The sequence below is a fragment of the Mytilus edulis genome, chromosome 9, assembly GCF_963676685.1.
Source record: "Mytilus edulis chromosome 9, xbMytEdul2.2, whole genome shotgun sequence".
Classification (NCBI taxonomy): Eukaryota; Metazoa; Mollusca; class Bivalvia; order Mytilida; family Mytilidae; genus Mytilus; species Mytilus edulis.
In genome coordinates, this window is record NC_092352.1 from 86650014 (window position 1) to 86677782 (window position 27769).

The 27769-nt window shown below is 31.2% G+C and overlaps 1 protein-coding gene across 1 annotated transcript in view; it reads left to right on the top strand.

The window, feature by feature from the left end:
* The first annotated feature begins 10063 nt into the window (after positions 1-10063).
* Positions 10064-27769, top strand: part of LOC139489293 (voltage-dependent calcium channel gamma-5 subunit-like) — a 53522-nt gene continuing 35816 nt past the window's right edge. Inside the window, exon 1 of the mRNA XM_071275570.1 lies at positions 10064-10178. The gene's annotated coding sequence lies outside the window, so the exon portion shown is untranslated. The remainder of the gene's footprint in view (positions 10179-27769) is intronic.

Consider the following 27769-nt stretch of genomic DNA (forward strand, 5'->3'; position numbering starts at 1 on the left):
CAAATATATGGGATAACGCTCGTGGCAAACTAGGGGGAAGCCAAAAATATATGTATAGAACTGTAAAGTGCGATGGTACTCTAAAGTACGATGGTCACGCTAAAGTGTGATAGTGTACGCTAAAGTACGATGCTGTTTCACGCTAAAGTGCAATGAACAAAAAGTGTAATGTTAAAGGGCTTAAAACGTTAAAGAACACGGATGTTGATAAAAAGTTTTTTTTTGTAAAAGCTAGAATGCTAAGGTTTTACAACATATGTGATAGGCTTTATAATGTACCGGTAGTTTTAAGTGAGTGTTTCTGAATTTTAAAGACCGACCATATGATAATTGTTGAAATGGTAATTTAGGTGGGACAAACATCTATATATCTTGTGTATGATTTTTTTTTAAATCGGGCTTATCAAATATTTTTATAATTATCGTAGCTTGCAGTTCACATGTAGTCTATCCCTTATGTGAACATCTCCTCCTAAAGTCGTCATCGTAAATTACGGATACGAAATTCGTTCATTGTCTAACATTCATTTATTAAAATCTTAATTTAAATAAGAGAGAAATGCAATGTTCTTCGAGCTTTCTCCTTTTTCGCAGCGAGTACAGGTTGTATTTTCCTACAGTGTACAAAATAATGTGTTAGCGGACAACTTATGATTTACGCATGAAATAATGTACCTTTATTTTACCGACTCTAATTTTTAATAAAATCGACAATAGTTTAACGGAGACCGCAACAACTGCAACATAAACAATTATTTCAATGTAGACGTTAGAAACTAGATAAAGGATACTAGTGCGCATACTTTTATATCTGTATAGTAAAATGGTCGACTACAGGACACAAGTACTTCTTCCAGGAGACCGGAAAAAACAACATTTGCATCAGCCGGCACAGCACGGTTATGTTTACAATAAAAAAGTCATGGTCATTTGGTTTAAAGTTGTTAATCAAATATTTTACATTTTTCTTTCGGCAAATTCATTTTTTGCTTGTATAAATGACTGTTCACGTCATAATCCATAGTACGTTTATTAAGTTTATACTTTCGCGGACCATTGCACTTTAGCGTGTGTAGGCATCGCACTTTAGCGAAGACCATCGCACTTTAGACTTCTACATATATTATATATATATATACATATAGCGAAAGCTCTTTTTTTGAGAGCCCAGGTGGTCGTGTGGTCTAGCGGGACGGCTGCAGTGCAGGCGATTTGGTGTCACGATATCACAGTAGCATGGGTTCGAATCCAGGCGAGGGAAGAACCAAAAATTTGCGAAAGCAAATTTACAGATCTAAGATTGTTGGGTTGATGTTTAGACGAGTTGTATATACATTATGTACACAGCCATGTATCACTATCATTGATGGCGATCCGATGGATACATCTGTTGTAGAGTTGTCACTGACTCAGACGTACTTATAAATTTAATTATTTTCTGTGACTGTATATTACATTAATTTGTAGGATCCTTTACTATAGATAATTTAGCTGATCTGTAACAATAACATCTTCATGCCTTATATATCATGTACTGTAGTACGCCGCTAGATTAAAACTGACGAGGAAAGGTAACACATGGCCAGCGAAAGCTCTTTTTTTGAGAGCCCAGGTGGTCGTGTGGTCTAGCGGGTACGGCTGCAGTGCAGGCGATTTGGTGTCACGATATCACAGTAGCATGGGTTCGAATCCCGGCGAGGGAAGAACCAAAAATTTGCGAAAGCAAATTTACAGATCTAACATTGTTGGGTTGATGTTTAGACGAGTTGTATATATATACATATATATATATATATTGTGAGCATTCAAACCAACTAGACATAAACAATACAGCATAAATTCTATGGTCAGCTTAATCTTAAGGAGTTGAAACATAAGTGTTGGCAAACGGTAAACAGTGAAATAATTTAAACAAAATAAGCGATAAAAAAAAACACAAAAGAAAGTAAAAGAAAATGTCTTTAAATTATCGGTGTTGTGTGATGATAATGTTCTCATGGAAATAGGTCACAGAAATAAAATCAAGAATGGATACGGGAATATGTCAAAAAGACAACAAACCGAGTGCAGAAAATAGACACAAACCAACAAAGGAAACATGGTTCTAAAACATGAAATTTCAAATAACTGAAATTAAAGGATGAGAACATGAGGTAATTTGGATTACTATCAGCTTTAAATGTAGTGACATGTGCGTGTTTACCACAACAATTTGTATTTCAAATGTTTCATTCTGAGAATCATCTCATTTATATCTTGAAAGCAATGAGTCTATGTCGTTGTTCTCCTCTTATATTTAATGCGTTTCCCTCGGTTTTAGTTTGTTACCCCGATTTTGCTTTTTGTCCATGGATTTATGAGTTTTGAACAGCGGTATACTACTGTTGCCTTTATCTACACAGAAGATGAATTTAATTCTTGAATTTGTACTTAGAGCATTTATATTTGGGTCTACACACAGGAAATAGTAATCAAAGGTACCAGGATCATAATTTAGTACGCCAGACGCGCGTTTCGTCTCCATAAGACTCATCAGTGACGCTCAAATCAAAATATTTATAAAGCCAAACAAGTACAAAGTTGAAGAGCATTGAGGATCCAAAATTCCAAAAAGTTGTGCCAAATACGGCTAAGGTAATCTATGCCTGGGATAAGAAAATCCTTAGTTTTTCAAAAAAATCAGAGTTTTGTTTTCAGGAAATTTATAAAAATGAGCACATTATTGATATTCATGTCAACACCGAAGTGTTGACTACTGGGCTGGTGATACCCCTCGGGGACGAAACGTCCATTAGCAGTGGCATCAACCCAGTGGTGTAAATAGTTATCAAAGGTACCAGGATCATAATTTAGTACGCCAGACGCACGTTTCGTTATTATTGAGGAACAACATTTCATCGGATTCGCCGATTATTATTCTTAAGCAAAGGAAAAATGAGTCCCAGAATCAAAGAAAATCCTATCAGAGGCAAACCATATAAGGGTCAAGGGTTAAAAACAAAATGATTTTCGAGGCAACAGAGAAAATACTGTGTGTTGGAATCCAAAACAAAATTCTGTCCAAGGTAAACAAAAAAATCTTGTCGAATGCATTCACAAAAAAATGCTATTGGAAGCAACCCAGAAAATTCTACAGAAGACAAAGCAGAAAATTCTGTTCATAATATTGAGCGAAGGCACATCAAACCACCCTGTTTTATGCACCCAACAAATCTTGTTCGAGCCAGACCATAAATTCTTGACAAGGACAAAAAATAAAATACTGTCCAGTCAACCGCAAAAATCAAGCCATGGGCAAACCTTTAAATCTGAGGCAATCATTAAAATTCTGTTCGATGCAAATCATAATATTTTCTTCATAGCCACCTTCAAAATCATGCACATGTCAAACTAAAAGATACTGCCCCACGCAAAAAAAAAATTCACATCGTCATAGACAAATATAGAGACCAAACAAACAAGACATTTTGAGATCAGTGAACAACTCACTCACACAAAATGTTTCTTTATTGTAATTCTTTAAAGTTTTATATTTGGATCACAAAGGAAATATTTGATATTAATACCAATTACTATGTTACCACTTATATGCTGTCGTCAAAATATAATAATTCATTGCAGGATTTTAGGTTTTACTATTAAATCATTACTTTGGAAAATGATTATATGGTGCATTTAGTGGCATCGACATAACTGATGTTTTATGTTGCGTTTAAAAAAAAATGAAGGATCTATTTTTGAACGAACCCATTAATAATTGTGCAGTTTAATTCCAAAACTTATTTTTGTGGCAGTTCTGATGAATAAAAAGCACGGAACACACTTTATTTTGGTAATTACAATGTCAGAAAATGATTTACATCGACATACAGGGTGACAACTTCATAATTGAAAATAAAAATGAATATTCATATACACAGAAAAATGTCATGGTGATTGACTAAAACCATATTCATTACTTTGTATCGATTTTGATCTGAAAATATTATTTACAGATACAAGATAAGCATCTAAAGTCTCCTAAAGGTATAATTAATACCAGTAATTGGTCATTACAACGTGCAAAACAAACAGGTTAATGTCAATTACCAATAAATATATTTTAAATCGCCACAAATCGCTTTCTTATAGATCATCGGGGTAATTTAAATCTCTTTTGAACAAAATAAAAATAAAATAAAAAATAAAATAAAAATTCGAAAAAGCGTTTGGATAGTAAGAAAGTTGTTGTTTACATGTTCTAATAGAAATTTTTTTCCACCATTGTTTTCAGTAATTATTAAATTTTTAATGTGTTTTTTTTTTTTGTTATTCTTAACTGTTGGCGTTGCAACGTAAAGTAATGATTATATATAGAATAATACATTCACCACGAGAAACCAATAGCAGTCCCGAGGGTCGAAGATCCCGAGGGCTGATATTGGCCGAGTGGTGATACAGCATGCGATCCGGATTTTGCCATGCATTATTCTGTTTATCATAAACTTTAATAGAATAAGATTCATGGGATATCCCCTTTTTTTTAAATCGTCCGAAATTATCAGCTAGAAAAGAACGTTATCAATATTTTGCTTTATTTTTCCAGCTGACTTTTTTTTTTATAGACTTCCTTATTTGCTTAATATCCACATCATAATGTCTCCTTTAGCCTTAATACTTTCTCAATATACGTTAAAGACCATGCATTAAAATGTATCCACTAACGATACTGTCCTATTATTTCAACTAAAATTAATAGTTATCAAATTAGATGTAGAAATGTTTTAAGTTTTATTGTTTATTTGGCGATGGTATTATTTATGATCATTTTGATTTTCTAACGAGTTGAACAGCAAGAAAAATATTTCCTGAAAGTTTGTTATCTATTCTTACCAAATTATAAAACCGTAAAAAATTGCATTTGTGTTAATGAAAATTATGACCAAATAAACAATAAAACTTCAGACATTTCTACATCTTATTTTGTCTTTATATATATATATATATATATATATATATATATATATATATATATATATATATATATATATATATATCGCTCGTAAAGTTACTGGGTAATAATTTTTGGAAAAATATAGATTTTAGTTGAAATGATAGGACTTTTTTTTTATTGGGAATTCATTTTTTCCTATCAGGAAATACAGCAACTGGACGTCATAGGTCAAACGTTGACGTCATTCGAATTATGACGTCACGCAAGGTATGCGATACGGGTTTTGCTATGCGGTATGGGGTATGCGATACAGGGTATGTGATACAGGGTAGGTAATACAGACTGAAAAAAAGAACCTTTATAAGATATACAAAATTGCTGTATTTTGTTCTAAGTATAGGATAAATAGAATCATTGGTTAATCAAATAATATTTTTGGGGCAACTATGTCACTTTCAATATCACCCTGGCGCGAATACTTGGCATAACAAAAAAGATACGGCAATTTTCCTGACTTTAACCACACCACGAGCCAGTTTTTAATCTTTACTAAAATGTAAATTGTTTTGGTTAAACTGAGAGGATCTAACCATATCATATTGTATTTCCAATCATGTTACCAAATTAAAAATGCTTTTAGCTGAATGAAAGAGGGACGAAAGATACCAAAGGGACAGTCAAACTCATAAATCTAAAACAAACTGACAAACGCCATGGCTAAAAATGAAAAAGACAAACAGAAAAACAATAGTACACATGACACAACATAGAAAACTAAAGAATAAACAACACGAACCCCACCAAAAACTAGGGGTGATCTCAGGTGCTCCGGAAGGGTAAGCAGATCCTGAAAAATGCATCAATAAATAATTTTGGCAAATTTCAAAGGGTTAAAACAAAACAAACAAGAAATAAACAAACAAACAAGCGCGAAAGAACTAAAAGTCACTTCAAAGTAGAATAATATATTATCTTTATGGTACAAACTGTTATATACTGACCGACTTTAGAAAAGCAACACTTGATTATGTTTGTGTTTTTTTTTTTTAATGAATGTGTCACCGTCAAAAACGGTGACAGTCTGTTACAAACGCCAATATGATTGTCAGAAAGGTCAACAAAATCTGTCTGACATGTTTTAGGTTCTGTTTTACACCTTCTGATTTTGCATTTGTTCAACCCGTTTATTGGTTTTGTCAATTAAGCGGTTGGAACTTGAGGGTTTTAAAGGTTTTCCTTCAGTCGATTCTTTGGCAATTCAGTAGATGGGAAACATTTATGGTATGATCTGTACTAAATGACACTGCGCAATTTGATTAGCAGTTGACGTTGCGGCCGTAAACATGTCTTGCAAATGACGTTGCGTATTAAAATTCTGTTGACGTTTCATTGTCACTACACGTTGATCTGTTCATTGATGGCCAGCAACAAATCTTGTCTACTTGTATCGTTGTCGGAAGGACAGAGTTGCTGAAGTCACAAAGTATGGTTGCAGCACGTTTATGTTTTCATGTTTGCAATATTCGTAAGGGCTAATTCAGTTTTTGATTTCTCAGTCTTGGCAAAATGGAGATGCAACATTTTTCGACTGAATTAAGTGGGGCAAAGGATTGAAAGAACTGTTTCACAAAGCAAAAAAAACTGAAACAATCTTTCATGGGTCCAACATTTCGCTTTAAGAAATTCGTGCGACTTAACAAATTCGGTATTTTCAATAACCACAGGTTAGTCAGATTTAGATTTTTTGTAAGGAGAAAGATGTATGATAAGCATGAAAAGAAGTTAAAAGAGAATCAACCAAGATTTGGTAAAAAAAATCAACAAAATGAGTGTTGCGTTTCTAAAGTCGTTCAGTATATATATATAAACTTGGGCTTTACTATGTTTCATCACCTTTAGTCTTCGATTCTATGAAAGAATTAAATGCATGAAAAATGTTCAAATCTCTGTTTGTTGTACTATGGAGTTTCTATGTAAGCCTTGTATATAACATTTTGTCAACGAGTTGATTATATTGCTTTTTTTTTTAATTTTGCTATTTACAAAAAAAAAAGTAAGGAACAAAAATATTGAACTGCAGGGGAAATTCAAAATGGCAAAACTAAAATCTTAAACAGATCTAACGAAAAACCAAAAAAACGTTCACATTCCTGTAACCAAAGTAGACAGTCATTATACACAATATATAATATATAACAATTCCAGTCTAGGATTATATTTGACGCTAACCTTTTTGTGATTAGAACATGTAGAAGAACGTCAGACTTTCAACATATTGATCTCATAAACGCACAATATCCTGAGCTAGTCCACTTGCTGACAAATGATGCTGAAATAACAATTTATATCTGTGCAATTAATTTTATTCCATTAATACAATTGAAAGTGGTGATATAGTATTTATTCAGGACACAACACCTTATTTCAAGCTTATAACCATGCATGCAAAACATGACAATGCTGTACTATCAATTCTGCTTTGTTTTATCGTACTCAACGTCTTTTTAATCCATCATTTTCAACACAGGAAAATATCTGTGACAATTCAGCAATATAACAGTTGTTTTCCATTCATTTGATGTGTTTGATCTTTTGAATTTTCCATTTGATAAGGGACTTTCCGTTTTGAACTTTCCTTTGCCTTCGAATTTTTATTTTTTATTTTACTTTTGACAATTACAGATCAGTTCATTCAATTTTAATGAAAAAAGAAAATTATGAATTTAACATTTCTTATTTTCACATACCGTTATTGGAATTTTTGTTATCATGGTATAATTCTAAGTCGGTCATTCATTTTAAACAAGTGTTTGCATCAATCTTTGACTCAAGTTAGATTATAGTAATAAAGTTCGATAAGACATTTAAATGCAATGCAGCTTTATTTCAATGCATCCATAATGTTCATGATGAAACTAAACAGCAATGAAAACCATGGTACTTCTCTATAACGATAACAAGATTTGAAATGCTGACATTTCAATTCTTCCAAAATTACCATGATGTTTTGTATCTGCTAGTTGGCATTATGAATTAACTTCGACATATAAATCACCGCTGCGCTTCCTAATTCAAGACAATTCATTAAAAAGGCAATAATTAACTTTAAATAAATTGAGAATGGAAATGGTGATTTTAAACACTTTCACAGATTATCAGTTTTTGAACCAAATATATCAATAGAGCATTATTTTCCTTTCAAAATATCCAATTTACAAACCAACCAATGACCCATGGCGCGAAATGTTATCACTTTACCAATCGAGCATGAGGGGCGTTATGCACTCGTTTCACTTTGATCTGTTTTAATAAGCATTAAATCATACCGTATCCCCACATTTTCATATTATCATTTCATCGTCATATTTGAACATATTACATTTTAGTTATACCCTCTATGGTATAGCAACTAAAAGAAAGGTTCATTTTCTATATGTCAACCTCTAAATTGCTAAAAGTCTAGGCAAACCACAACTATATTTAACGCATAGATAACCCCTAGTTTTTTGGTGGGGTTCGTGTTGTTTATTTTTTAGTTTTCTATGTTGTGTCATGTGTGCTGTTGTTTGTTTGTCTTTTCCATTTTTAGCCATGGCGTTGTCAGTTTGTTTTAGATTTATGAGTTTGACTGTCCCTTTGGTATCTTTAGTTCCTCTTTTATCAAAGATTTGCACCATCACCAAAATACACTAACGGACTGTAATTTGCATGAAAAAGATAAACCATTTACGAGTTTCATAACATTAAGACAGGGCATGTGGCGGAATTAAACCAGTTCCTTGAAATCTCTGATTATTCTTTTTATATTGCGTAGAAAGAAAGTACAAAATGAAAAAGTTCAGAAAAAAACTCTATAAAAACCGGCGCAACCGACAAATAAAAACAAACAATAGTGAAACAGAGATAAACAATCCATACCATAAAATACGGTGGTTATAGAACTCAAACCTTCTGCTATAAACTAAAGCTGTTCAAAACTTTAACAATTGCGGCTTTCATACAGGAATGATATTGTGCTATTCTCAAAGACAAATTTTCTAAAAGACAAAAGAAATAACAAAACTATACAATCTGCATGAATTTGTTTTTGACGCCAAAATAAAAGATCTCCCAATAAACAACATTACGTCCGGAAGTGAGAAATGTTTGATTTATTTCATTTGCCATGATTTGAATTATATTTTGATTAATTTTGGATTGTTTTCCAATAAATGAGCCAATTCCTTCAAACAAATCTGTCGACGAAAACTATCAGTTGTTTTCGGAAAAGCAATGGAATGGTGAATGGTGAGATGTCGTGAAGTTTATGCACACACTGTATTTCATAAAAGACTATGGTGGACTAAATCGAAAGAGCACAGCAAGTCCCCAACATTCAATTTCCAATGAATCGACACAGGTTTTTGTAAATATGTTTTCTCTTTTTCAAGAGCGACACAACATATTCTATTCGAGGCTTTTTAAATCAATTTCTAATCTCAAAGAATAAATGCATATGGATATTAAAGTTGTGAGAAATTATTATTTTTAAACTTAAATATTGACTTAAGTGTCTTTAAAATGAGACACTAGACATATACGTCTTAAACTGTCTCTCAAGTGAGCAATACATTATAATTAAAGATTGTTTAAAAAGAACTCTTTCAAAATAAACAGAGATAAGGGAATATGCCTCACATTTATTGAGAAATGTGTCTTTCTTTTATCGTTCAATATTGCAGAAGATGTCAATAATCTATATACATTATCCGATGTATTAATTATTGTTGCATATCACAGGAAAATGTGATTGACATATTCTCCAACAGAAAACCAGAGTCGGATGCAGGACTATCACGGGAATTGTTAAAAGTGTGAAATTGTTGAAAGCATAGCAATAAAACAGGACTAAATCAAATAAATGAAGGAAAATTTACACAATATAGTAATATAGCTTGCAAGTAATGGATTTTCAGGAATAAAGCAATTGTTTTGACTGAATCGTTAGGTAGTATTTGTTGTTACATGTAAGGTAATTAAAAGAAAGAAAACAAAAATAGAAGCAAATTGGTGAACTAAAGCTAAATAATGGATAAACATTAGACAAGTGACGAGTTTACCAACAAGTGACAATTCACACATTAAATGAACACGGGAGATTATTGCTTCATCCTGATTCGTGGTATCGTAATTTATAAATAAGTTCTTATATCACAACGTGTTTCCAGCTTGTAACAAACATTTTAAGGACGTGGTTTATGTAAAGGTAAGACACATTTAAAGCTAGGTGATTTTTTTATGATTAATATGAATTCAAAGAGAAAAAGAATATCCTTCCAGTAAACAGATCTGAAAATTGGTATACTAATAAAATTTTGTATATGTTAAATCTGAATTCAAAGAGAAAACGATTATTCTTCCAGTAAAATGATCATAATATTGGTCTTACAATTTGAAACAAGTCTTATTTTTCTTATAGAGTCATTTGAATACGTTCATGTTTAAAATCATGGTATTTGATATTTATCGAATGTAAAAAGTATCTCATATCTTGACATTTCTAATGACTAGCACTCGTATTAAAGGTTTAAAGTTGAGTATTTGTTCAGAACTACATAAAAATTCAGTGCAGGATAATAGAAAAATAGATATTTTTTTTTGATATATTTGTCAAAAGCTTTGATATTTGAAAAAATGATTTCCGAATGGATCAAAACAGACACGAGCACCTACTTTTGAAAGTATGTGGTTGGGCCTGAGCATAGAAAACAAATAAATCCGCACAAACCGGTTCGATTAACAGTCTTACCCTTACATTTAAATGTGAAGTATTGTTTAGTTTTTTCGTGGCTTGAGATGATGATCATCAACAACAGCGCTGTATCTTTTTCTCCAATTGAAGTGCGCAAAATGTCACAGTGTCATAAACTAGATTAATACAATTATCCATGCCCTTTGTGTTTTATTCCTTAACAACCCTTAAATTTTATTGAATTATTCATTTTTCCACTGATTATCTAATATATATTTTATATTCTTTAAGACATATCCAGGAAGTATTAGATTATTCGGCAAAATATTCGTGAACGAGGTAATATGCGCCATATTCTTTTTGATTGACCAGTCTATGCATCAGTTCTCATTGAATATAGAAATATACGTGAAACATAAGAATATTATGCTTTAGTTACAAACGGTGATGACAATGACTTGTTCATTGGTATGACTGTGATAAATAACAAACAATCATCTTAATACATATTGTTCTTGATTACAATTATCAAAATAAGTAAGGTTAAATTTTCGATATTAGAAAATGCCTGTACCAAAAGAGGAATATGACAGATGTTATCAATTTGTTTGATATGTTTTAGCTTTTGATTAGAGACTCCCCGTTTAGAATTTTCCTCGGAGTTGAGTATTTTTGTGATTTTACTTTTTCCCACTTGAAAAATGATTATCAAAGTCCAACCAAAAATATATGTCAAATTCATTCAAATATTGTTTTTATTATTGGATCGCTTGGTTGTAAAAGTATATATGTCGTTCGTTAATAATATAGAAAGAATTAAATGTGTTGTTACTATGAAAATGTTTCTCCCACCATTTTCTACACAAGAAAATGCATGTACCTAGTCAAAGAAATATGACAGTTGTTAACTTGTTATCCATTCGTGTGATGTGTTTTTAAAATTTTTTAATTTTGCCATTTGATTAGAGTCTTTTTTATTTGACATTTCCTCGGAATTCATTTTTTTAGGGGATTTTACTTTCAACAGCTTTATGTGACTATATTACTTGCACCATCCTGATTTTTTTTTTTTATTTTATATCACGGCTTCGTGAAGTCTCATATCTTTGACCCGTCTTTGATAACTTAAACCTGGCCTTTGACACGACAGTTTGACCTGCATAACATGTACATTGTTTGACACTCTGTTTATAAGCAGATCTGATCATATCCTCTTCTGAATTGCAAGCAAAGCAAAGAAAGCATATTGTTTTTCTTATTAAAACATACAAATAAAATCAGTTAAATCGGCGATGAAAAGGAAATATTTTTAAACTCGTCCGATGTGTTCACTCATTTAAAATATTCATAATGTGATTTGTAGTTGATATATTACGTATCAATATGCAGAAAACCTGGTAATCGGTACATGTTGCATACATAGCATTTTGTAAAGTAAACGTAAAGAAAAAAAACAAGAAATTCGATTCAAAGAAAGCAAAATGACTCTTCAGCGGCCAAGGATGCACTGAGAAGGATCGTCAATAGGACTGCTCTGAGACAAACGCGTTAAAACAATAGGTACATGGTTACATGGGACATTACATCTATTTTAGATCCGATCAGAACAGCTAAACCCGTGAGTAAATAAGATTTTAACTATGTGTACAATCAAACCATATTACTATGTGCTATACGACACTACTGTAAATACATTTTCTGACATAATCAGATTATTTTGTCACATGCTTTAAATTGTTTGTATTATTTTATGATATATTCTTTAATGAAAACTAGAGTCCACCTAAACTGATTGATTTAAAAAAAAATCATCCTTTTTTAGATGATATGTATAATTATAAACTAAAGATTAGCTTTGGACTGCTATGCATATGTTATGTAAATCCTGGAACAAATTTCAATTATCAGATCACATTATGAAGCTTTGTGAAATTTTAGAAGTAGCTGTAAAGAAGAAAAAAATATTTATCCTATGTAAGAAACAGTTTATTGATAATGTTATAGAATATACATTTCTATCAATAATGATTTAGCCAAGAAAGCTAGATAGGCCTTGTTTGTATTATATTCTATATATTGGTAAATATTGGTAATGTGCCAATCAAAGAAATATTCAGGTTTTTTTATTCATTAGGCAGACCTATATTAGCTAATATTGTGAGTAGTATACACGATCGACTCAAACCTAAAAAAAATTCATGAACGAACGTTTGTGAAGACAGAAAATACAACAATGTTGATCCTATTGTTTTACGGATAATTCACCTTTTAAAAGTTTATAATTTGTCATCTAGCTATTACATTATAAGAACTTCAAGGATGACACATGGAGCTGCGATGCTTTCTATTCAAGTAAAGATAGAAAGACTGTGTGAAGATGGCTCTCTTAAGAAATAAATTCAGACGAAATTAGCCGTACTTCGTTTAAGTGATAATTTTAAAATGTTTTATGTTTTTTTCATAATTTAATTGAAACTTGAACGATTGACGTTTGTGCAGCCTAGTTCAGTGTTTAAACCTTTTAAAACGTATATTATGAAATTAAAACTGTTTTATGTGCGTCCTATACAGATGTTTGGTAAATAATTCATTTAAAAAATTCAACATTGATATATAAACAGCTTAACATACTCAAGAACAATTAATAGATAAGAAGGAGAACAAAAGATAGGATTTGCTATCAACGAAAATCAAAAGTAAAACTATTCCTCATTTGAAAAGGTCGACTTTGAAAAAAGTTATTTTTATTAAATACCGAAAAATGTATGTTTATCCTTTCAAAACTGTGATTTAGACTTTGCGGGAAATTGCAATGAATTTCTGCACGAAAATCACCACATGTTTATGCAGAAAAGAATATATTTAATTTCAATATTTTTATATAAAAAATGATTTCTCAGTTATGACATATTATGAAAAATATTTCATTATAAACATCACAAAACTGTCCACATATATGTGTTAAACAGTAAACTAATAATCAAAATCAGACCCGAAATAAGTTTTCAGCAATGTTGTAGAGAAAAAAATGTTTTCATTTAAAATACATGTGGGGAATTTCCAAGAGGTCTAACACTTTAGATGTAGAGCTGTAGTTCTGTGTATCTTCGTTTGTGGTATTTGTCTTCCACCATTATTTTTTTTAATTCGTTGTCAATTAACACACCTGTTCACAAAGGGTTTTGATATGTATCTTGGTGTGAGTTTATCTGACCACATATACCCTTCCAACTGTATCATTTTCATCGAATACTAAATATAATAATGATTTCCCTTATTATAATTAATTTTAAGATTTCTGACTGAAGTCATGAACTATGGTTCAGTGTCATGGTAATCAAATAAAGGCACATTTCTTATCGACTATTCTGCTAATACCAACAAATGTTTGTATAACTATAAATCACTCAGAATTCTGAAGATTTTGATACAACTAGCTAATATTACAAGGACTGATTGATTATATTATTTATTAAAGTTAATAACTGACACCTATTTTAGTTGGCATTACTGATGACAAGAATATAACGTATGATTGATATCATTTTCAAGACCACAACAACTTGTTTTACTATACGCAAAGTTATGACGTCATCAAAATGTTTTATTGGCAAACTGGACTCTTGCATCTTGGAACGGACAAGGTCATTATTTCTACTTGACATTTCCCAAGCACCGGTCTGTATTCTTACATACATAATTCAAACTTGCCTACATCAATATATTTATTTTATCAATTATTCAATTTATCTTAGCCATAATATCCATTCCTTTGCTTAAAGAACTGACCTTAAAGTTATCCCCAACAAACGCACAAATAACGTAGTATAACGTTATATAAAAACCAAATACTTTTAGACGTGTCACGGTACTTGTCTATCCCAAATTCATGTATTTGGTTTTGATGTTATATTTGTTATTCTCTTGGGATTTTTTCTGATGCTTGGTCCGTTTCTGTGTGTGTTAGTTACATTGTAGTGTTGTGTCGTTGTTCTCCTCTTATATTTATGCGTTTCCCTCAGTTTTAGTTTGTTACCCCGATTTTGTTTTTTGTCCATGGATTTATGAGTTTGAACAGCGGTATACTACTGTTGCCTTTATTTTACACAGTAAAAGTAATAAAACCTTATTTTGACTCTGCTTAACAGAATAGCAGAACATGACATTTCATTTGATATTTCATTGCAAGCATTTAGCCATTACTGATGACGTCACAGATATTAGTTAGAAATATTTTGTGCAATCACTGTGAAACTGTGTATTAAACTAGTTCCAGATAGTTATCAAAGGTACCAGGATTATAATTTAGTACGCCAGACGCACGTTTCGTCTACATAAAACTCATCAGTGACGCTCATATCAAAATATTCAGAGTCACTTTCAATGTGTGCGTGAAGAACCTGTCTTTATAAAACTGATTTCAGAAGTAAAAATTAATCAATACTATATAAAATAGCTTTTAATGAAAACACAACTCTTAAATAAACAAATGACATCGTACACTTCCTGATTGACACGTTTATAATGGTTGTTTCAACTATTGTAAGACATTAGACGCTATGTATATATCAATATTGCCTTACTTTAACTTGGTTTTATTATTATAGCCAGGTTTTAAAGATGTTTTTCATTTAGTTATTTTACTGGAAAAACTTTGAATTCAGTCTTTGTTTGTTCCATCCCTTTTATAATATATGGCTTCTGTTAATATAAAAATATTTAAATTTGCTTGGAATTGTACGGGGAAGATACGTTACTTTATCTTTTTTAACTTTATCTGAAGATTTTGTTTTCATTTCTTTCCAAAATTGTGAATCACCTTAAACACGTCTGAATTAGAAAACTGTTTCCGTTTAAAATTCTCAAAATACGTTATCTCTCTTTTGTATCGGTTTTATCAATGTAGCATTTGAATTCATAATGCACATTTTTTTTTATCTTTCGGACTTAACTATGGCTTATTGCCAACAAATCAGTCATTTTTCGCTTACAAACTGATGGTATTCGACATCAATATTTAAAATATTGTTACATTATATGTTGGTATGCTATAATGTTAAAAATTATTATAAATTAAGGATTGTATCTCCCTCATGCAAAGCTTTGATTCCTTTCACGGATTTGGCTATACTTTTTGGAACGTTTGGATTATAGCTCTACATCTTTTATATAGGCTTTGGATTTTACATATTTTGGCCACGAGCCTCACTGAAGAGACATTATTTGTCGAAGTGCGCATCTGGTGCAGAAAAATTGGCACCGTTAATGTTATTACTATAACATTACAGGAAAATGTCTTTCAATGGTAGACAAACTCAAAATTGATAGATGGATGATATTTGCATATTATAGGTTCAAAATAATTGAATAAGTAGAACTGTATATTGATTGAGCATTTCCTATTTTTTAACATATCTATCTTGATTCACTTGATCGTCATTTGAAATCATTGGTTTTATCATTTTCCCCTTGTCGATATATTTTTCGAAGATCGTTTTCCAAACTCGTAATTTCTACAAAATTTCAAATAATTACATGCTCAAATTTGATGAGCGAAATGGGCAGAACATAACTGTATCAAATTAAACATCCCTGGACATATAAAATGGTATCAATGGAGCAAAGAAAAGTCGTTAACTGATGAAAAATACATTAACTGACGTAAAAACCAATGAACAAGTACTAGTGTGACAAAAAAACCAGAAACAAACAGATAAACAACAAACACATTACATGAAACCTAATATTGAGTAACAAGAACCCAACTATCAGCCGGGCACGACTCAGATGCTCTTTACAGTAAATAATTCGTTAATAATCTCTCGTGTACAAGTCCGAAGATGATTCACAACTTATGATAAATATAATGAGGGAGAGAGGAATTATGTCTACAACATGGTGATATTATCCATGATATGCCAGGTCAGCTGTGACCCAAATCATCATTCCAATTTGAATTGTTCGAATGCACATGACTGCCCCACACGTGACTGTCGTCGGGATGCTTAATAATGTAAAAAGTCAAGAAAACACGTTTTATACAATAATTTAGAATTGAAGAGGGGCGAAAGATACCAAAGGGACAGTCAAACTCATAAATAGAAAATAAACTGACAACGCCATGGCAAAAAAAGGACAAATAGACAAATAATAGTTCAAAAGACACAACATAAAAAAATACTAAGCAACACGAACCCCACCAAAAATTGGGTATGATCTCAGGTACTCAGAAAGGGTAAACAGATCCTGCTCTAGTTGTGGCATCCATCGTGTTGCTCATGTTATTACAAACCCGGTAAATAGTCTAGTTCGGTAGGTCAAGTTCGTCGTGAACGGAAAGCTGGTTGTAATTACAACATAAGGAGCATATCTGATATCATCTGTGAAATGGTTATTCCATAAAGATCAACCAACTCGTGATAGCGAATGAAGAGGATATTCCTTTCATCAGTTTAGTTATTTTATTGACTAATGTTTATAAAATATTGCAAACATAGACTTACAGATAAGGTTAGTGTGCCTTTCGTTAATATAAGTATCAATATATGATCACGACTGTCAATTTGCTTCAAATACACAAAAAGTTGATATACCTCTGACGGAATGTCTTACTAACAAATTTCAGCAACAAGGACAAAATGATTCGTACTAGTATGTTGAATTATAATATCCCTAGATGGCATGAATACAACACCAGACATTTGCTTTAAATGATATAATCTATATATATTAAACTGTTTTATATTTTATAATTCATCTAATAAACGATGTAAAACTCTACTGAAATTGATATTACACATAGGAATATTTAGGTTGATTAGTAACATAAAGCCTACGACAGTTGACTGGTATCTGTTTGTTTACAGCATAATATATAATATTGTCTACAATATCAATTTAGGTAATGGCTATTGTTCAGTTCAGCTTAATGGAAATGCGATGTTATCAGTTTTACATATAACTTTCTCAATGTTACCTGTATCATTTGTGGTTTCCAATTGCAGCAATTCATAACCAATGATCTTCAACTTCGTACTTTATTTGACCTTTTTAACTTTATTTTTATTATAAATTTTATTCATAAATTGACTGTTTACAAAATTTTGATTTTTTAAAAATACTAAGACTTTTCTACCTCAAGCATATATTACCTTAGCTGTATTTGACAAAACTTAGGAATTTTGGTCCTCAATGCTCTTCAACTTCATACTTTATTTTGGCCTTTATAACTTTTTTGGATTCGCGCGTCACTTATGAGTCTTTTGTAGACGAAACGCGCGTCTGGCGTATATATAAAATTTAGTCCTGATATCTATGATGAGTTTATTTAATATAACGTAACTGAAGAGTCTGTGTAGACGAAACGTGCGTCTGGCATAAATAAAAAAAATCAATCCTAGTATCTACGATGTGTTTATTAAGATGCAACGTCTAGTAAATAGACATTGTCTACTCGTCTGTTCACTTTGATTTAACTTTATAACGATTATTTTTTGAAAGGATGCTTTTAATGTTATTGATTCAATACTGTTTTAAGGTGATTCCTAATCTAGTATTCTTTTTAAAACAAAGAGGTTCCACCCGGAAAAGTGGCTCCTATCTAAATACCTTTTATTTCTGTATCCTACAAATCATACACATATGATGTAACTACTGTGAAAGTACTTTAATTCGTGGGTATCAATTTTCGTGGTTTGAGCAATATTTACATGTTCGTGGGTTTTTAAATTCGTGGATTTTAGTTTTCTAAAAAAAAAAAAAATGAAAAATTGAAGCCTTTAGAAACGAAGGTTACAAATAGTCTAGATTGAAGGAAATGGCAAAGTAAACATTGACCCGTGTAAATCGTAGTGATAACACTAATTAACCCATGATAAAGTGATCAACAGATTAAAGACCATCAAAGGTGTTAATTAGGCCATTAACATGTCACCTAAAGAAAACAGTAAAATAAACAAATGCTATGAATTGGCAAATAATTCTTAGCAAAATCAAGACCAGCATAATTTTTTTATTTCTCATATGTACGAGAACTATGAGGATATAAAATGAACATTTTATCATACTAGCATATCAATACCGGAAATCTGACTTTCATTGATCAAAAACAAAAGTTGTACATTTTAGGTTATTAAAGATTAAATGGGTATAATCCTGCATGCGGTTGTAGTTATGTGACTGCTATTAAAGTATTCTCAGAGTTGGTGCTATTCAATATCTTCTCTTAGACTAGATCATACATGTCATATCAGTAGTCAAACCTACCGATTGGGATCTTTCCAGGTCTTGATTTAGACAATGGTTATTTTATTTCGTTGGACACTTAAATTCGTGGATAAAGTCATCCACGAAAACCACGAAAATTGGTACCCCACGAATAAAAGTACTTTCACAGTACTTGCAATTTTCGAACACGACAGTTCCATTGAGCGTCCTGAAGTGATTATGTTAATAATGTTTAGCTATTTATAAAACCCGGTTTAATCCCTCATTTTCTACATAAGAAAATGTCTGTACAAAGTCATATATGTTGTTTTTAAAAAGAATACTACATCATGTATTACCTTTAACAGAATCATTGTGTTCAGTCTATAAGCGATAACATTCAAAGCATCATTTAAAAAAATAAATCGTTATAAAATTATAGCTCTTCTTGTAGTTGTATTTCTACGCGTCAAACAAATATTTACGATATTATAGAATGTAGCTAAAAATATAACTAATGTACCGTTAACCTTATTACACAACCAGCTACTGTCTAATTTCATAATAGTTACAACATTGACGATTGCACAATAGTATTTACGGACTCGATAATAACTATTTAAGCAGAAACAGAGCGTCTTCAAACAGATCAAGGCTTTTAATTTCATTGTTCTTATAATTAACTGAATAAAACAAAACATCACAAACAGATGTGTCTACGTTTATTTAATCATAACAACAATAAGATTGGAATTAACAGAAGGTTGGCTATTGATTATATCGACTTGTTGAATTCTAGAACGACAGCAAGTTGACCATATAAAAGTGCAAAAATTAATATGGTGATACTTTCTGAACAACACATTCCAACAACTTTGTTATAAAAGGTTATATTTGATTCTAAAGTTGGTTTTTTTCTAAGAAAATGTTAACCCCTCAAAGTATCTCTGGTTAGTTGCAGTTTATAGAAATATGAAACAAATCTCTCCCTCTCCAAAAATATCTGGTTAGATGCAATGCAGATAAATGACTTTCTAAAAGCACTATAACATAACCATTAAACAAAGATAAATGCAATGTTCATACTATTTTTCCGCAATTAGGAACGTGGCAAAACACTTTATTATGAGATAAACACCATAACTTCGAAGACAATACAGAATTTAGTTAAAGGTTTACTTAGGAATTTTCCAATAACACCATCCCATAACACAAGCAATTAGTCAAAACAGAAGAAATGGTTGATCTGTGTTCAACGTATAAAAAGTACGACTGAATGATTTTATCATATATTATAAGAATATGTAAGAACCAACAATACCAACCGATATTCAAAACTTAACAAACAAAGGGCAATTTTTGTGCAATCTCAAACTAGTACGAGATAGTAATCATTGACAGGTTTAACGTCTTATACTGACCATGTATGCGTATCAACAGAATTACAAGTACATCTTCAACATGTCAGGACAGGGGTTATGCTCTAACTACTTAATGTAATATAGTAGTTTGTTTGTAAATTCATACTAAAACCCACCAAAAACACGTCTTATAAAGAAGGACATGAATCGGAGCTATGCATTTCTTTTGGTTTTATTCTTTTTTGTACACAAAAGTGTTGTTTTATATGTTATGATAGTTGTAGAAGTTAAAATTAAAACATTCTGAGACAATAGATATCTTTATTGATTGTAAATGACAATATGGCAGAACCTTTTTTGAAACATCATTTGGATTATTACTGTATATTATTATCTGTAAAATGAATATTCCAACAGACAAAAGCCACGTTTTAAGTATAAAATAGTACTATATACAAGATAATCTTGTCAATAAAAGAACAGATATTAATATCGAAAAACAGAATTTTATTCGTGCATGAAGTCATTTCTTTGTGCTGAATTTTCTTATTTTGTCATATTTCAATTTTATGAATTCTTGCTTTGGTTAGTTTTAATTGTCTTTTGCTACATCTTTTTTTATGTTTAATGCTCTGCAAATACGTAGTTGATACTCTGAAGCTGTTTGGTTGCTAATGATAACATTCATATGTTAGTTTTTTTCGCTGGAATGTAATATTTTTACATTAATTAGGCTGTTTGTTTTTTTCGTTTGAATTGTTTTACATTTGTCATTTCGGAACCTTTCTAGCTGACTATGAGGTATGGGCATTGCTAAAGGCCTTACAGCGACATATAGCTGTTGATTTCTGTGTCATTTGCTCTCTGTTGTGGAGATTCGTCTTCTAAGCAATCATGCCACATCTTCTTTTTTATATCATTTGTTAATAGATTTTCAAACTTGAAAAATCATTTGAATACTGGTATGCAAATCTAGATAAAACAGTGCATTGCAAAAAATCTAAACATAGCGACATGGGTGCGTCGACACAACAAGCATCTCTTGTTATTCAGGTGATGACCTGTCATGCAAGTTCAGATACGTCACGAAAAAGTAATAATAGAAAAAGAACAAAATCGGTAAATTTACTTATAAGGCGTGCTTTCATATATTTCTTGATGGTATAATACTAAACACTTAACAGGAGGGATTGTGCCTGATATTCATTTGATGAAGAGATCTGCAGTTGGCATGTCAGTAACTGTCAGTAGTCTGTTGTTATTTATGTATTGTTGTCATTTTGTTTATTTTCATTGATTTCATATTCTGACATCGGACTCAGACTTCTATTCAACTGAGTTTTACTGTGGGTATTGTTGTGCGTTTGTTTTTCTAAATTGTCTAGAGATATAGGGGGAGGGTTGATTTATCAAAAAACATGTTTAACTCCGCCGCAATTTTGCACCTGTCCCAAGTCAGGAGCTTGTGGCCTTATTTATTCTTGTATGAGTTTTAATTTTAGTTTCTTGTGTATAATTCGGAGTTTAGAATGACGTCCATTATCACTGAACTATACATGTTCCAATGGAATTCGGTTTATCTTCCTTGGCCCGATCGTAGTCCGTATTTGAACCATATCAAGCATATATGGGACACTATTGGGCGTAAAGTGCGCGAAAGGACACCCCAGTTCAAACACGTCATGAATTAATCAATGTCCTTCATTTGGAATGGTTGTGGTTACCTAAAAAAAACAAATTAGTCGACTGGTGGCAGGAATCAGAAGACGTTTAGAGGCGGTTATCCGTTTGAATGGTGGCTGCACCAAGTACTAATTCTTTTGCGTATAACGATTAACCATGATGTCAACAATCATCTTAAGATTGATTTTGAAATGTCTGATATTGTAAAGTTCGACTACAGTAAGCAATTCATTTTGTTATCAAAATTGTGGTTAGATAAAACCTTTTTTTTCATACATTTTTTTATTCGTTTTAATGCCAATGTTATCATTAAGTATGTTACAATTAATATTATTTTACAAATATTTTGTCATATTCTATCCAAAATAATAGGCTGATTTTTCAAGGTTTAAAAAATCAAGGTGTTTCAATACTTTTTTCCATGTGTATAGTATACATATTTGTTGAGGGGCCAGTTGAAGGACAGCTCCGGGTGTTGGAATTTCTCGCTACATTGGAGACCCATTTATGGCCTATGGTCGGTTGTTGTCTCTTTGACACATTCCCCGTTTCCATTCTCAATTTTATTTCTACTATATCAGTACAAGAAATTTTATCATAAAAGCTCGTCAACAAATTTGCCAGGAGACTTCAGAGCAAAATTATTTACTCTCAACTATTTAGTTTTATACAGGTCTTCTTTTGAAGAAGATTTCACATAATTTAATATGATCCAGATACAATTAAATACTAATACCAGTAGTAGCATATGTTTATGAAAACTTTTATTTACCTTACTTTGATCAGCTAAAAATTAATTCAAAATTAAATATTGAACATTACTGTGGATTTGTCGACATATTCAAAACAATGATTGCAAAGACTTATTGGTATCTCTTTTTGTTATTTATGAACGATAAACAAAAACAAATTAACCTCAAGGATGTTTCTAGAGCTAACGATAATGTCAAGGCTAAACAATTAAGAAGTCTTAGAAACAAATAGAAAAATTGATAAATATTATGAAGATTTATTCTTATTTAAACTATCATATTCTTACAGAAATTTTGTCTTACAAATACTAGCATTAAGTTACAGCTAGACACATACATAGGTAAATATAAGGAAACAAGATATTGAATATATATACTGCTAAGATTGAAGTGTATTGGTTGCTAAGAACTAGAGAGCCATGTCATCCACAGACAACAAAATATAATCCGGTCTCAAGCCTTTAAATTGTTGGTTTCTTTGTTGTACATTAAAATTGTGTTTGACGTCAAAATCGCTTCTAACATGTAAAAGGTGTTTGTGATTTTTTGAATTAGGAAGATTCGTACCGTTTGATTGGCAATCAATACAAAATTCCAATTTGGATATAAGTTTTTTATTCTAAACATTAAAAGGTACTTTCCACTTAAAAGAACAGACAAGGTTCCAACCAAATATCTTATTAATGATATCTAAGAAATAATTCATGAAAGCCATAGATTGTTGGAAATTTATACATGGCCTGGGCCGTGATATTCGTTAATTTTATCCCTCGCTGTTAAAATAAACGAATACCACGGCCCAGACCATGTGTAAATTTCCAACAATCGATGGCTTCCATGAATTATTTCGATTCTAATAGGACAAATACGGTCATTAAAAAACTGAAGCGAGGGTTGGTTTGGTGTGTGTGTGGCTTATCTTTTTTACTCTCTGTTAGATAAAGCTAAAATATCTTAATTAATCCGTACATTACATGGGTTATTTCGTGAAAAACCGCTAGAAAAAAACCTGTTTAATTTTTCCAATTCTCAAACCCAATTTTTGCCATTTTTAATTTATATGATTTTCTCGTAAAAATCCGTCAAATTCAAAGTTGACATTTCGTAACTAAGTAGCCGCCATGTTGACTTGCTGAAATTAGTAAACATGCAAATAATGCAATAGAATAGAAAATTAAACAAAACCTTCCTCAAAAATAAGTTTTAATACAATTTCATACGAATTTCTATGGTTCATGTAATAGAAAACTTTTAACTTCAGCGATTTCATTTTTATGACGTCATGTTTTGAAGTGACTAAAATGCGCCAAAAAAATTAATAGACTTTCGCGGAATTTTATTTTATTTTTATTTTGTGGATTTCTCCGAGCTCTTGTGCATTACTTCTTTTTATTATGCATCCGAATAAGAATAACAGTTATTTTGTCTTTTTATAATTGCACTTTTTAAAACAATAAAATCGGCAAAGGGTCTACAAATAGGTTCCAATACATGTAGATTTACGTGGGGATTATATTGTAACAGCAATTATTATGTATAACTCTGAGTCTGTGCTTAGTATAGATATATCGAGAATTTTATCACAGTGTTGTTTACAAAGCCAAAAAAGCACGTCATATTAGAATACAATATAACCAAAAAGCGTTAATAACTAATAGATGGCGAAAATATTAGCTAATTTTATAATCTTTAACATAGCAAATAACGTATACATACTGTGACTTGTTTACTACATTCAAGCCATAGAGAGATTTCATGTCAATCACGGACACTTTCTCATAATTATAATTCGTCATCCTGTCTCATTTCTTAGAACTATGTTTAGAATCAATTTGTGTTTTACTGCAAAATGCAATTTTTCTTTTCTTTGTCATTTCCTGACAAAGACGTTAATGATCCCATGTAATAGTTCATTTGCTAGTTAAAGCTGTTAAATATAAAAAGAGAAGATGTGGTATCTAAACACCATATTCAAGAATATTGTTGTTTGTCTTTTTAAAGATTTTTTGGCATGGAGTTCTCTATTTTTCTTTTGTATGAAACAAAATTTTATTCCGTTTTATTTATTTAAATGTTTTATGCACAACAATATTAAACTTTTTTTTTAATATTCATTTTTTATGGTGATACAGAAGACAATGGCATGTCACATTTATTGGGAGTACATTGTTGTGGTTTTTTTCAATCTTGACTTTTTTTTAGTATACTTTTCCAATATTCGTACATTTACGCAGGCACAGTTAGTTGATGATGTTCAGTCGATAAAAAGAAAATTTATCTGTAAACTGTTGCAATAATTGGTTATTTTAGGGAAACAAAAGATGAATGTTATTGACAGAATTAACTCGACTGTAATACTGGCTTATTTAATCAGAACGGCGGATGACTATTTTTAGAAAGCGTTAATAGACAAAATACATTGGTTCAAGTTGCTGCCAATGTTTATGCCGGATAAACAAGTAAATTTTTATGAAAGGTCTTAATCTGACACTTAATCATATTCCCCCTTACAGTATAACATTCTTCTCTATTACCCTCCACCAAAACTTTTCACAAACCTCGACTATTTCATTTCTAGGATTATTCTTTTTGTTGTTTACACTTGAATCTTTTACTGAACGACTTGCTAACATTTGTCAATTACCAATTTTTCTCATTTCTCTACTAGATATTGCAGTCTACTCATGATTTTGTCTGATGAGAATTATGTGTAAGTGTTAAAAAATAGGTCGTCTATATGCAGAATTCATTTACACTTAAAGTGAATTTGACTGCTAGTATGGAAATTCTAGCTATTTTAACAATTATCACGGATGACGAATATTGTCTTGAGTTATAATTTCTGGTACTTTTAAAAATTTGCTCTAAAACATTTTGTGTTAATGACTTTCTAAACTTTAGTCGAAACCTGATGACTATTATTCAAAGACACATGTTTTCTTCATGAAAACAGTATCACAAAGTCATGTTATTAAATACATAACTAAAACTGAGGTTGATACGGAGTCCTTTTGATAAAAAAAACAAAAGTAAAAATGGTAGCATTTCAAAAACAAAATATAAAAAAAATGTAATCGTTTAAATTAAATTAAATTTAATACACTAAATATATAATATTTTGATATAGTTTTCAGCGGTAGTTTTCAGTAGCAATTTAAATTTCTTATTTCATATACGTATATTGGATCATGTCTTATGCAAAAGTGACCTGATTAACATTCCCAGTTACTGATATGGCGTACATGTCTTCATTAGTATATGGTTTTATTAGTTAAAATGCATTTTACAATCATAACAGAACGTAACCGGATTGCATGCCAGGATTTGTCAACTAAAAATAGGAAGGAAATAATTAAATAGGTTTCAAGAATAACACAATTTTAAAGAATATTATGTGTTTCACAACTATCAAATGCTATCCATTGAAACCTTTAAGGCTTAACCAAAGCCTTTTTGTGTATTTAAAACATTATTAAGAACTGGTTGAAAGGGGGGGAGAACTGTAAATTTGGAATACGCTCGGTCATTTGCTTAAAAATTTAAATGTATACAGTCGATGTTTTGGAAATAACAAACGTAATACTATACATCCTTGAGATAAACTTCGAGGAGGCATAATAAGGCATGTAATTTGATATTATGATATTACAGAAAACGTAAAATTCTTCTGTTTTGTGATGCAGTTTGATAAAGAAAAAGAAACTGAGAAGATTTCAATTGTCTACTGTAATCGCAAAGTGATTCTCGTTAGTAGAATTTTTAAACTTGGTTTAGCTGAGCGTATTGCTATGTGTTTCTTTATTCTGCATTGGCTAGAAGTACAGGGGAGGGTTGAAAACTCACAAAACATGTTTAACACCACCGCATTTTTGCGCCAGTCGCAAGTCCAGAGCCTCTGGCCTTTGTTAGTCTTATATATTTTTTAATTTAATTTATACGTTTTGGAGTTTAGTATGAGGTCCATGTTCACTGAACTTGTACTCATTTTATTTAATGACCAGCTGAGGCCGCGGGATTATCTCGCTGCGCTGAAGACCCATTAGTGGCCTTTGGCTGCTATCTACTTTTTGGTCGGGCTGTTGTCTCCTTGACATATTCCCCACATCAATTCTCAATTTTACTACATGGTCATAAAATAAAAAGGACGAAAAAAGACTATCAAGTTCGAAAAGTATCACATATCAACTAAAGACTGAACAACACAAAACCTACATAAACCGGAATTGATCTAAAGTGATCTGGAAGAATCGCGACATCTTTCGTGATTCTCATTAAAATTACTTGTATGCCAGCCGCTATAGTCAGTGAATGGTGCTCATATCACACTTTTGATAGATTTTATACTATAAGTGCTAATGTTGGTGATGATAAAATAGACTGCAAATGCAATATTTGCTGAATTCGTATGATCTTTGCTTTTATTTTTCATTGAAAAAGAAATGTATGTCCATAATGTGTATGCTTTCATTAAATTGGTTTTAACATTTTGCAATTATGCATTATGATAGTTTATTTTAACTAAAAAATATTATGTGTAAAAAGTAAAAACACAAAACTACTGAACTCCGAGGAAAATTCAAAAAGGAAAATCAAAAATCAAAAGGCAAAATCAAAAGTCCAAACACATCAAACGAATGGATAACAACTGTCATATTCCTGACTTGGTACAGGCATTTTCTAATGTAGAAAATGGTGGATTGAACCTGGTTTTATAGCTAGCTAAACCTCTCACTTGTATGACAGTCGCATCAAATTCCATTACATTGTCAACGATGCATGAACAAAACAAACATACTCAAAGAGTAAAAATGTCAAAAAATGTCAAGCATATTTTTTAGCATTTTTAACAATCAATCAAGCTTAAGGTCAAGGATTTGGTCAATCTATTTTGAATTTAATAATACAAGGTAAACGACTGGGTGATTTTAATTCATTGAATCTTTAGATCACCAATGTTTTTGAGTTAATATTTAGATAAGAATATTTACCTCATTTATCTAATTTCAGTCAAGTCCTTTTACCAAAAAAATAGGCGATACAGTTAGATTTTTTTTTGTTTTAAAAGAGAAAAAAATAAAAGTTGTTTTCTTCAATTGACAATAAC